The sequence below is a fragment of the Drosophila elegans genome, unplaced genomic scaffold (assembly GCF_018152505.1).
Source record: "Drosophila elegans isolate 14027-0461.03 unplaced genomic scaffold, ASM1815250v1 contig_408, whole genome shotgun sequence".
NCBI lineage: Eukaryota > Metazoa > Arthropoda > Insecta > Diptera > Drosophilidae > Drosophila > Drosophila elegans.
In genome coordinates, this window is record NW_024545795.1 from 73,446 (window position 1) to 85,738 (window position 12,293).

General features: G+C 38.7%; 2 non-coding genes and 1 pseudogene across 2 annotated transcripts; all 3 read right to left on the reverse strand.

Annotated features, from left to right (window-relative positions):
* Positions 1-631: 631 nt before the first annotated feature.
* Positions 632-8,163, reverse strand: LOC121467468 (annotated as a pseudogene).
* A 355-nt stretch (positions 8,164-8,518) lies between these two features.
* LOC121467470 lies at positions 8,519-8,697 on the reverse strand. Its single transcript, XR_005977526.1, has one exon. It is a non-coding gene; the product is annotated as a 5.8S ribosomal RNA (ribosomal RNA).
* Positions 8,698-9,435: 738 nt separating this feature from the next.
* LOC121467460 lies at positions 9,436-11,428 on the reverse strand. Its single transcript, XR_005977518.1, has one exon. It is a non-coding gene; the product is annotated as a small subunit ribosomal RNA (ribosomal RNA).
* Between the last annotated feature and the right edge of the window lie 865 nt (positions 11,429-12,293).

Below are 12,293 nucleotides of genomic sequence, written 5' to 3' on the forward strand. Positions count from 1 at the left end.
ATATACCGTTTAATTTGCCGCCTTTAATAAAGGGACTTGTAGTAAGACTCTTTTAATTTGACATTTTATTATATGCGTCACTAAGTAAATGACGATTCATTTGGCTACCAAAAAGACTTGTAGTAAGACTCTTTTAATTTGACATTTTATTATATGCGTCACTAAGTAGATGACGATTCATTTGGCTACCAAAAAAGACTTGTGTAGTTTTTAGATTCATATTTTTCATATTAAAATATGTTTATTTATATGGCTTTATAATTCTTTCTTCTTTAATATGCATAGATATCATTTCATTTGCCTTTAATAAGAGACATAAGTTTTGCTATCAAGCAAGACTTATTATATTTTGACAATTTATATCTGCGTCACTAAATAGATGACGATAGAACATTAGGCTACTGTATGTGACTTATACTCTTAAGATATATAATATCACACATTCGCGTCACTATTAAGATGACGATGCATTTGGCTACCTGTTTAATTAGGTTATATCTAATCCATATCATATTTAACCTCCTCCTCCTAATAAAATATATAAATAATATATAACAACAAAAACTATCAAACATATATGATGATAATTTAAATTGATTATGTTATATATTATATATATATATATTTATTATCGAATCATCAAGCAAAGGATAAGCTTCAGTGGATCGCAGTATGGCAGCTGCTCAACCACTTACAACACCTTGCCTGTTACAAAAGTCGTTTACAATTGATTCTAGGCTTTGTCATTGTATTAAATAATGTTTTTATATGTAACTAGCGCGGCATCAGGTGATCGAAGATCCTCCCAATTTACTATGTTACAAATTACATTGGCATCACATCCATTGTCGTTCATAAAATAAATTATAAACTTTAAATGGTTTAGAAAGCCATACAATGCAAATTGCCCCTTATTTATCATTGCAGTCCAGCACGGATACGACCTTAGAGGCGTTCAGGCATAATCCAACGGACGTAGCGTCATACCACTGTTCGCTCGAACAAGTATTGTGCCATTGGTCCGTACCTGCGGTTCCTCTCGTACTACGCAGGAATGCTGTCGCAACAACGTTTTGTCATTAGTAGGGTAAAACTAACCTGTCTCACGACGGTCTAAACCCAGCTCACGTTCCCTTGCATGGGTGAACAATCCAACGCTTGGTGAATTTTGCTTCACAATGATAGGAAGAGCCGACATCGAAGGATCAAAAAGCGACGTCGCTATGAACGCTTGGCCGCCACAAGCCAGTTATCCCTATGGTAACTTTTCTGACACCTCTTGTTAAAAACTCTTTAAACCAAAAGGATCGATAGGCCGAGCTTTTGCTGTCCCTGTGTGTACTGAACACCGAGATCAAGTCAGCATTTGCCCTTTTGCTCTATGTGTGGTTTCTGTCCGCACTGAGCTGGCCTTGGGACACCTCCGTTATTATTTGAGAGATGTACCGCCCCAGTCAAACTCCCTACCTGGCAATGTCCTTGAATTGGATCATACCTGAGTAATTGGAGTTATACCAAATTTTCAAATCAAAAATACATAAATGCACTCCTTTTATTAAAGAATTTGTTTGCGATTATATAACAAACTCGTGATACTTTGATCAAGAAGCTTGCATCAAAACCCAATACCATAAGATATAATAAATATATCCGTATAATGGCTAGGAAATGATACACGTTCCATTTAATCAAGTAAGTAAGGAAACAATAAGAGTAGTGGTATTTCATTGGCGATACCAAACCGAGGTCTAATATCTCCCACTTATTCTACACCTCTTATGTCTCCTTACACTGCCAGATTAGAGTCAAGCTCAAAAGGGTCTTCTTTCCCCGCTAATTATTCCAAGCCCGTTCCCTTGGCTGTGGTTTCGCTAGATAGTAGATAGGGACAGTAGGAATCTCGTTAATCCATTCATGCGCGTCACTAATTAGATGACGAGGCATTTGGCTATTTTTTTTTTTTTTTTTTTGACGCGAGGATGGGAAATCTTCATAGATACGAGTTCGATTGTTTCCGACACATATCGCTAACTCGCATGCACGATTCGTTGCAGATCTCAGAACCAAAAGAGAGAATTAGCTCTGCAACGCCTACGTACTAAAAACCACCTCATACCACGAAGGCTGTGTTTATACCTTTTTGTTTCCAGAATTTTTAATGCCAAGGTAGCAGGCAATGATATGAACCAGACATATCAGCTACGTCCACCACGTATGTATCCGCTGAGGCACATAAACTGTGTGAAGCAGTTATGACTTCCTCGTATCACTCGGATACTTATCATATGTGATTCGTGCCTGGAGAGGAGGTCCGTCGCTATCAATCGTTTTACCGATTGACCACTCCAGATTCCCCTCCAGTTTAGAGTTGCCGAGTGAAACTCTATTTCACAAATCGCTCCGAATCGTCGCCGCAATTCCGTTCGTATGTCCGGTCTGTCATATCTCTTGATTTTGCGTTGGTGCGCTTCATCAATCGATTGTCCGTCTGTCACAACCTGAGCGTCAATCACATGAATGCGATTATCTCGGATTACTACCAGGTCTGGTTTATTCAAGCCGGATTCGCAATGCAGACTTGGTTCAACAATGACCACGCAGCCTCTTCTCTCAAGTCCCACCTTGATTGAATTTACTACGCAGTTGTGTCTAGCTACCCGCCTCCCATGCGTTCGGTAGCATTTCTGCATGATGTGGTTTGTTGTTTCGGAAGCATCACATCCTGCACGACACTGTCGATCCAATTCGTGCCTTCCCCTCGTAGTACGAGACTTTGAAGGTAGGGCATTTATCCGTATTCGAATTCCGTTCAAATATTCCTTTCCTGTTAGCAAACGCGTGGGTTGACTTACCCATCCGTGTTGCGGGGCATAATGCTCTGCTTCACGGAGACCGCTACCATCAACAGACATGTACAATCTATTTGCGAAGTACTTTTCTATTGCTGGACGCGATAGCAATTCTGTATGTTCCGCTAGTAATCTAACCCGGGCCCTCCGCTTTTCGTCTTCGATGAAAGAGCTAGCTATCTCGGATTGTTCGAGATGAGGCCATTTTATACTGCTCAATCTTCTTAAACGAAGCATCGGTGCCATCCATCTTATTGATGGAATCCCGAGTCCTCCACATACATGGGGGGCGTGAATGAATGCTACCGGCACATCCAGTGGAAGACTTAGCCATCTTCTCACATAGAATCGTACAAGTTTGTCAAACTTCCTTAAAACGCCTATCGTCACACTCCCAAGGGTCAACTTGTGATAGAGCTGTGGGATAAGGATCGTTCTAAGTGCAAATAACTTCTGTTGTGGTTTTAGGGGAGCTCGTGTCAATCTCATCAGCTTTGGACCTAGGTCCTCGGCTGGATTGTATCGAACTCTCCCATTTGCATTAAATATGATACCTAAATACTTCCACTCGTCTGTACGCTTCAATGCTGGACACTCGTTCAAACCAATACGAAATACGTGTCGATCTACGACCGTACATTTCTGTTTTGGTTGACCCTTAATGCTGATAGTAAAACACTTATCAGCATTAAGGTTGAGTCCAACAGAGGCCAAAAAGCCTACTGTATGATCCAACAATGTTTGAAGCCCCATTCGAGTTTCCGCAAATAGGACCAAATCGTCTGCAAACGCGGCCGCGTTTGTCATAGTGTTTCCAAGTTTGGCACCAATCTCGTTGGGGAGGGATCTAAGTAACCGATCAATGATCAGATTAAATAGTATAGGAGACAGAGGGTCACCCTGCTTAACACCTCTAGCAGGGACGAATTCCTCTGACATCCATCCTTCTCCGTTGAGAGTGGTGCCGCCGCCCTCGTACGTCTTCTGTACGTAGTCGACAAAGTCTTTTGGTAGGCCATAGGCAGTCATGGTGTTGGTGACTGCAGCATGAGACACCGCGTCAAATGCTTTGCTTACATCTAATGTGGCGATGTAGCATGATTTATATTTTCTATGGCTGTTCCTCAAGATTAAGTCAACTATCGTCGCATTGTCGGCACACCCATCGGTTGGAAGGAACCCCCGCTGTCGCGGGTCCCAATTGATTGATGAAGTCAATCGGGTTGCCAAAATGGCATTTAGTTGCCTAACCAACACTGAGGGTACCGTAATGGGACGAAAGTCTTGCGGACGATTTGCCGTCGCCGTCTTCGGAATGAAGATGGTTCTGGCCGGTCGGATGAAGTCGGGTAATTTTCCGCACCATAGAATTAGGTTCAATATGCGTAGCATAATGCAAGATGGCACCTCCTTGACAGATTTCGGAGATATTCCATCAGGCCCCGGAGCTGAAGAAAGTGACACTTTATTGGCCCTTAGGTCGCGCACTGTAACTGCGGACCATACCCTCTCATGCAAGTGACCGTCTTGGATCACTTCATCCGCGCATGAGCATGGGCTAGGCCGTGTCATAACTTCTCTCCAATAGGGTTCCATATATTCTCGGTTTGGCATTACAGACTCGTCAGTTCCATTAAGCAGGGACTTGATGCATCTTCCTTTATGTTTATCCCAGTTACGCTGTGTTTGAGCGAACTGCTGCCTTCTGGTTTCTCTCCTATTTCGAGGCCTCCGAGGAGGTCTCGACAGAATGTGACGTTCATTCTGAATCGGAAAAATATCCTGGAGATAACCGGATAAACTTTGGAGAGTGGTTTCCTTTCCCTCGAATTGCGCCACATCGATAATGTGTTGTAATTGTTGGGCTCTCCATTTGGAATTACATCCTACAATTTGGCGATAGCCTTGTAGTGTCCGCATAATTTCCCTGTTCGACTGTTCGAGATGGGTGAGGTGGTCCGTGGTTGATGTTGATACTGGGTGGTCTTGCTCGCTATTACTAGGGCGGCGCTGTATGGTTAATTCGGCAACTTCTGGGGTGAGAGCAGATTGCCCTCTTATCTGCTCGATTTTCTCCTTATAATCACCCCTCTGTCTTAGCTTTTTAATGGCTTCGACGCTGCGGTGTGTGAAAGATTCCGCTAGTTGCTTATTTATGTGTTTCGTCAAACCATTTGCTGCAAGCTCAACCTCCTTTCTCGCCATCATCCACTTCTCTTCCTCACTCCATCTTAGTTTTATATCAACACGCCGACGTTCTTCATCAAGTTCGTCTTTGTGCTGATATGATTTATGCACGCCCAGTCCTCTAAGATTCTTAAAGGACCGGCCACATATTCCGCAGAGCACACCGTGTGATGGTGTAGCTGCTACGTTTGGTTCATGTTGGTCCTCCAGGTAACCAACCATGGAGGGTCGGGTCGTCAACAGATCATTCATTATCCGAGGCTCATTATTTTCATTTGTACCAACATTTATTTGCTACCAAAGGGCTGGTAACCCTTTGGAGCGTTTCGTCGCTCAAATTGGCTGCCAATTAGTAAACTAATTGACATTTCCAGTAGACACCACGAGGGGTTTTGAGTCGGCTTGATTTAAGATTGCATGACTTACGAATTTCGGAATTACACCCCTTCTGCACAATCTTAAACCCATGTCCATGTTAAGAGAGTCATAGTTACTCCCGCCGTTGACCCGCGCTTACTTGAATTTCTTCACTTTGACATTCAGAGCACTGGGCAGAAATCACATTGTGTCAACACCCGCTAGGGCCATCACAATGCTTTGTTTTAATTAGACAGTCGGATTCCCCAAGTCCGTGCCAGTTCTGAATTGATTGTTAATTGATAATCGTTATAATTAATAAGAACTAATTGGTTTGACCCAATTAGTATTCTTAAAAATTTTAGCAAGAAAGTTCCACAATTGGCTACGTAACTAAACTATCCGGGGAACAAGTAACTTCCATAAATGAAAGAAACTCTATTTACCCAGAACGAGCACATAAACCATGTTATTGTTTCCCAATCAAGCCCGACTATCTCAATCTTCAGAGCCAATCCTTATCCCGAAGTTACGGATCTAATTTGCCGACTTCCCTTACCTACATTATTCTATCGACTAGAGACTCTTCACCTTGGAGACCAGCTGCGGATATTGGTACGGCCTGTTGAGAAGTTTGCGTGTCCCCACCATAAATTTTCAAGGTCCGAGGAGAAAATATCGACACAACAGTATATGTCATGCTCTTCTAGCCCATCTACCATATCTCTCTGCGAAAGACTTCCATGGTAGTACGGCTATAAAACAGAAAAGAAAACTCTTCCGATATCTCTCGACGGCTTCTTTATGGTCGTTCCTGTTGCCAGGATGAGCACGAGGCCCATATTTAATAACAAACGGATACTCAACAGGTTACGGAATTGGAACCGTATTCCCTTTCGTTCAAAATTATTCAAGTATATTATTTTTGCCTTTTATTATTATTTGTGTTTCTTAATAGTTTGCTTTTTGTTTTACTTGAAAATTTTCGGCTTTCGCCTTGAACTTAGGACCGACTAACTCGTGATCAACCACTGTTCACACGAAACCCTTCTCCACTTCAGTCCTCCAAGGTCTCATTCGATTATTTGCTACTACCACCAAGATCTGTACCAATGGCAGCTCCATGCAGGCTTACGCCAAACACTTCTACGCATACCATTGTACCTTCCTACTCACTAAAGTTTCAAAATTTATATTACAAGTAATATAAATCATCTACTTTAGCGGTAATGTATAGGTATACAACTTAAGCGCCATCCATTTTAAGGGCTAGTTGCTTCGGCAGGTGAGTTGTTACACACTCCTTAGCGGATTTCGACTTCCATGATCACCGTCCTGCTGTTTTAAGCAACCAACGCCTTTCATGGTATCTGCATGAGTTGTTAATTTGGGCACCGTAACATTACGTTTGGTTCATCCCACAGCGCCAGTTCTGCTTACCAAAAGTGGCCCACTGGGCACATTATATCATAACCTTAAACTTCATATCAAGAAAGTTAAGGTTCTTACCCATTTAAAGTTTGAGAATAGGTTAAGATCGTTTCGACCCTAAGGCCTCTAATCATTCGCTTTACCAGATAAGATTATTTTATATAACATTAAAATGCACCAGCTATCCTGAGGGAAACTTCGGAAGGAACCAGCTACTAGATGGTTCGATTGGTCTTTCGCCCCTATACTCAATTCTGACAATCGATTTGCACGTCAGAACTGTTTCGGTCTTCCATCAGGGTTTCCCCTGACTTCAACCTGATCAAGTATAGTTCACCATCTTTCGGGTCACAGCATATATGCTCAAGGTACGTTCCAGTTAGAGGCATAAATAATATAAATATCATTATACATAACTATATAGAACGCCCCGGGATTGTGTTAATTAGCTATAAATAGTTAAAAAACTAATCCCATTATTAGTCAAGTTAATTACGCTATTAGGTTTATATCCCAATAACTTGCACATATGTTAGACTCCTTGGTCCGTGTTTCAAGACGGGTCCCGAAGGTATCCTGAATCTTTCGCATTGTTAATCATACAAGTGCTTATAATAAACACAAAAATCAATGATAATTATGCCATTATATAATTCCGAAAAATTAACGCACTGTATTCATATAAATCTATCAACACTTTATCAAATTAATGACATTTAATCTGTGTTAAAACGCAAGCATTTTAATTGGATTAAACTATAAGCCATATTTTATGATAAATTTTGTATGTTAATAGATTACAATGTCCTTATATGGAAAAAATGCACACTATTATCATAATATTGTTTAAATATTACAATTTTAATGATGAATTTTCCATAATGGATATTCAGGTTCATCGGGCTTAACCTCTAAGCAGTTTCACGTACTGTTTAACTCTCTATTCAGAGTTCTTTTCAACTTTCCCTCACGGTACTTGTTTACTATCGGTCTCATGGTTATATTTAGTTTTAGATGGAGTTTACCACCCACTTAGTGCTGCACTATCAAGCAACACGACTCTTTGGAAACATCATCTAGTAATCATTAACGTTATACGGGCCTGGCACCCTCTATGGGTAAATGGCCTCATTTAAGAAGGACTTAAATCGTTAATTTCTCATACTAGAATATTGACGCTCCATACACTGCATCTCACATTTGCCATATAGACAAAGTGACTTAGTGCTGAACTGATTTCTTTTCGCTCGCCGCTACTAAGAAAATCCTTGTTAGTTTCTTTTCCTCCCCTAATTAATATGCTTAAATTCAGGGGGTAGTCCCATATGAGTTGAGGTTGTATATAACTTTTTATTAATTAATTCTTTAAATATAATGAGAAAACATTTTATAAATTCGATAATTATAAAGAACCAACGAAGAGCAATAACATTTCCAATAGCTTTCGAATTTCTAATCATTAATAAGAGACAATTCTAGATGAAAAATATTTCAACATTTTTTATGCTAGACATTTCTCAGTATCATTTGATTGAAAACGAAAATATTTTTCTTCGTTTATCACATCCATTGTGAGTTAATGTTTTTCATATATTTTTTAATATTATGAATAATAAATAATTATCCAATAATATACCATGTGCTTATAAATTTTATTTAAAAATTTTATAAACAACTTAATTAGCATAGTCTTACAACCCTCAACCATATGTAGTCCAAGCAGCACTATAAAATTAATTAAAGTACATAACAGCATGGACTGCGATATGCGTTCAAAATGTCGATGTTCATGTGTCCTGCAGTTCACACGATGACGCACAGTTTGCTGCGTTCTTCATCGACCCATGAGCCGAGTGATCCACCGCTTAGAGTTTTATAATATTTGTTTTTTTAATTTCGTCAATTGTGTTTTTATTGAAAGAAATTAAAAATACACCATTTTACTGGCATATATCAATTCCTTCAATAAATGTATTTTTATACCTAAAATAAATGTTGCGAAATGTCTTAGTTTCATATAAACAATATAATACCAATTTTCATTTTTCATTTTATTTCTATTTAAGTTTGATATATATTGCATTTTATATAAAACATTAACCTGATTATTAACCGGGTACAACATTATATATTTTAGGTTGTTGCATTAACCAATGTATGCCCATAACTTAGATGAACAATACATATGCGCAACGCGTGTATATTATGGTCCATATACACACAAAGTAATTATATTATATTCTATTATATATTATATATTTAACATATCGTATATATATCTTCTATCTATCTGTATCTCTAATCGATTGGCCAGGTCGATTTTTATTTTATGGACATCAGAGCCTCCGCCCACGACTCGTAATTGATATCTCATAATAATTACTCGGCATTGGACACCATTTGCTCGAGCTATTTAAGTCCATAGGACTATACTTTTTCTTTCATTAAAACGCTTTAAATTAGATAAGATATTTTTGATATATTTTTTGACATATTTATATATATATATATATATAGATTATATAATATAATATATTTTTTGGCAAATTTATTTTTTTTTGTATTATTAAATAATACAAAATTTTGTGTTAACGGTAAAGATATTATACAATAATGATCCTTCCGCAGGTTCACCTACGGAAACCTTGTTACGACTTTTACTTCCTCTAAATAATCAAGTTCGGTCAACTTTTGCGAAACAACCGTAACACGCAAGGCGTCACAGTGATCACGTCCGGAGACCTCACTAAATAATTCAATCGGTAGTAGCGACGGGCGGTGTGTACAAAGGGCAGGGACGTAATCAATGCGAGTTAATGACTCACACTTACTGGGAATTCCAAGTTCATGTGAACAGTTTCAGTTCACAATCCCAAGCATGAAAGTGGTTCAGCGGTTTACCCGGACCTCTCGGTCTAGGAAATACACGTTGATACTTTCATTGTAGCGCGTGCAGCCCAGGACATCTAAGGGCATCACAGACCTGTTATTGCTCAATCTCATTATTGCTAGACGCAATTTGTCCATTTAAGAAGCTAGTGTCCTTATAATGGGACAAACCAACAGGTACGGCTCCACTTATATAAACACATTCAAACACAATAAACATTTTACTGCCACCATGAATGAAGGCTATATAAGCTTCAACACCATAATCCTGAAGATATCTATTTAATATATTTGAGTCTCGTTCGTTATCGGAATTAACCAGACAAATCACTCCACGAACTAAGAACGGCCATGCACCACCACCCATAGATTCGAGAAAGAGCTATCAATCTGTCTTACACACTTATGTTCGGACCTGGTAAGTTTTCCCGTGTTGAGTCAAATTAAGCCGCAGGCTCCACTCCTGGTGGTGCCCTTCCGTCAATTCCTTTAAGTTTCAGCTTTGCAACCATACTTCCCCCGGAGCCCAAAAGCTTTGGTTTCCCGGGAAGCGACTGAGAGAGCCATAAAAGTAGCTACACCCAATTGCTAGCTGGCATCGTTTATGGTTAGAACTAGGGCGGTATCTGATCGCCTTCGAACCTCTAACTTTCGTTCTTGATTAATGAAAACATCTTTGGCAAATGCTTTCGCTTAAGTTAGTCTTACGACGGTCCAAGAATTTCACCTCTCGCGTCGTAATACTAATGCCCCCAAACTGCTTCTATTAATCATTACCTCTTGATCTGAAAACCAATGAAAGCAGAACAGAGGTCTTATTTCATTATCCCATGCACAGAATATTCAGGCATTTGAAGCCTGCTTTAAGCACTCTAATTTGTTCAAAGTAATTGTACCGGCCCACAATAACACTCGTTTAAGAGCACTAATGCAGGTTTTTAAATAGGAGGAACATATGAAAAAATACAAGTATTTAAACATATATAAGAACTCCACCGGTAATACGCTTACATACATAAAGGTATAGTACTAACCACAATTGTAAGTTGTACTACCCGTATGAAGCACAAGTTCAACTACGAACGTTTTAACCGCAACAACTTTAATATACGCTATTGGAGCTGGAATTACCGCGGCTGCTGGCACCAGACTTGCCCTCCAATTGGTCCTTGTTAAAGGATTTAAAGTGTACTCATTCCAATTACAGGGCCTCGGATATGAGTCCTGTATTGTTATTTTTCGTCACTACCTCCCCGAGCTGGGAGTGGGTAATTTACGCGCCTGCTGCCTTCCTTAGATGTGGTAGCCGTTTCTCAGGCTCCCTCTCCGGAATCGAACCCTGATTCCCCGTTACCCGTTGCAACCATGGTAGTCCTAGATACTACCATCAAAAGTTGATAGGGCAGACATTTGAAAGATCTGTCGTCGGTACAAGACCATACGATCTGCATGTTATCTAGAGTTCAACCAGTATAACGATCTTGCGATCGCTTGGTTTTAGCCTAATAAAAGCACATGTCCCATAAGGTTCATGTTTTAATTGCATGTATTAGCTCTAGAATTACCACAGTTATCCAAGTAACTGTTAACGATCTAAGGAACCATAACTGATATAATGAGCCTTTTGCGGTTTCACTTTTAATTCGTGTGTACTTAGACATGCATGGCTTAATCTTTGAGACAAGCATATAACTACTGGCAGGATCAACCAGAATAATGTTTTTAATTCATATTACTTTCATATTTTTTTAAAATAGAAATTAGTAATACAAAATTTATTATAGAGTATTTTTCTTTAAATTGCATTTAGGAGGGAGGAAAATAATCTTGATACGAATATGGCTATCTTTGTTTAGCTTCATAATCGTTTTAAAATTCTTTATATTTGTTACACGCCACGTTTGCCCACAGTAACTAGAATTTTTTCATATATAATTCTATAATATAATTCATATTTACATATTTCATTTTAAAATATCATTTTATTTCGCCATACATATATATTTCACACATGTACCAATTATTTTTGATTAACCAATATAAATATTGAGTTAAATCATTTGTATTTTTATGATAAATTTAAAATCTATCATTTCCATATAACTCTCTGGTAATATATCACATAAAACCGAGCGCATATGAAACATTTATAATATATATATAATATATATAACAACAGCACTAATAATAACATTAGCCTGAATTAGATTAACGATAAAGGTCGGAAAACAATTGTTGCCATATAATAATATATACAACCTTGGCTTTCGTTTTCAACATTATTATCTAAAAAGTGATGACACTTAATATTAACCGTATCAAGCCAAGTCTCGTATTCGCAAGAATCAAGATACAAAACATACGGAAAATATTTAATTTTGCTATTAAATTGACAAAATTATATGGATATCATAAATTTTGTTCAACTATAGATGGACAACCACTGACCATCCTATATGTGTTTTTCGACACGTTGTCTTGAAATCGGGTATTTTCAATTCTATTTGCCACCCAACATATGGGATATCTCAACTAATATTGATCAATATCGATATGTTTCACATTTTCCATACATTTCAT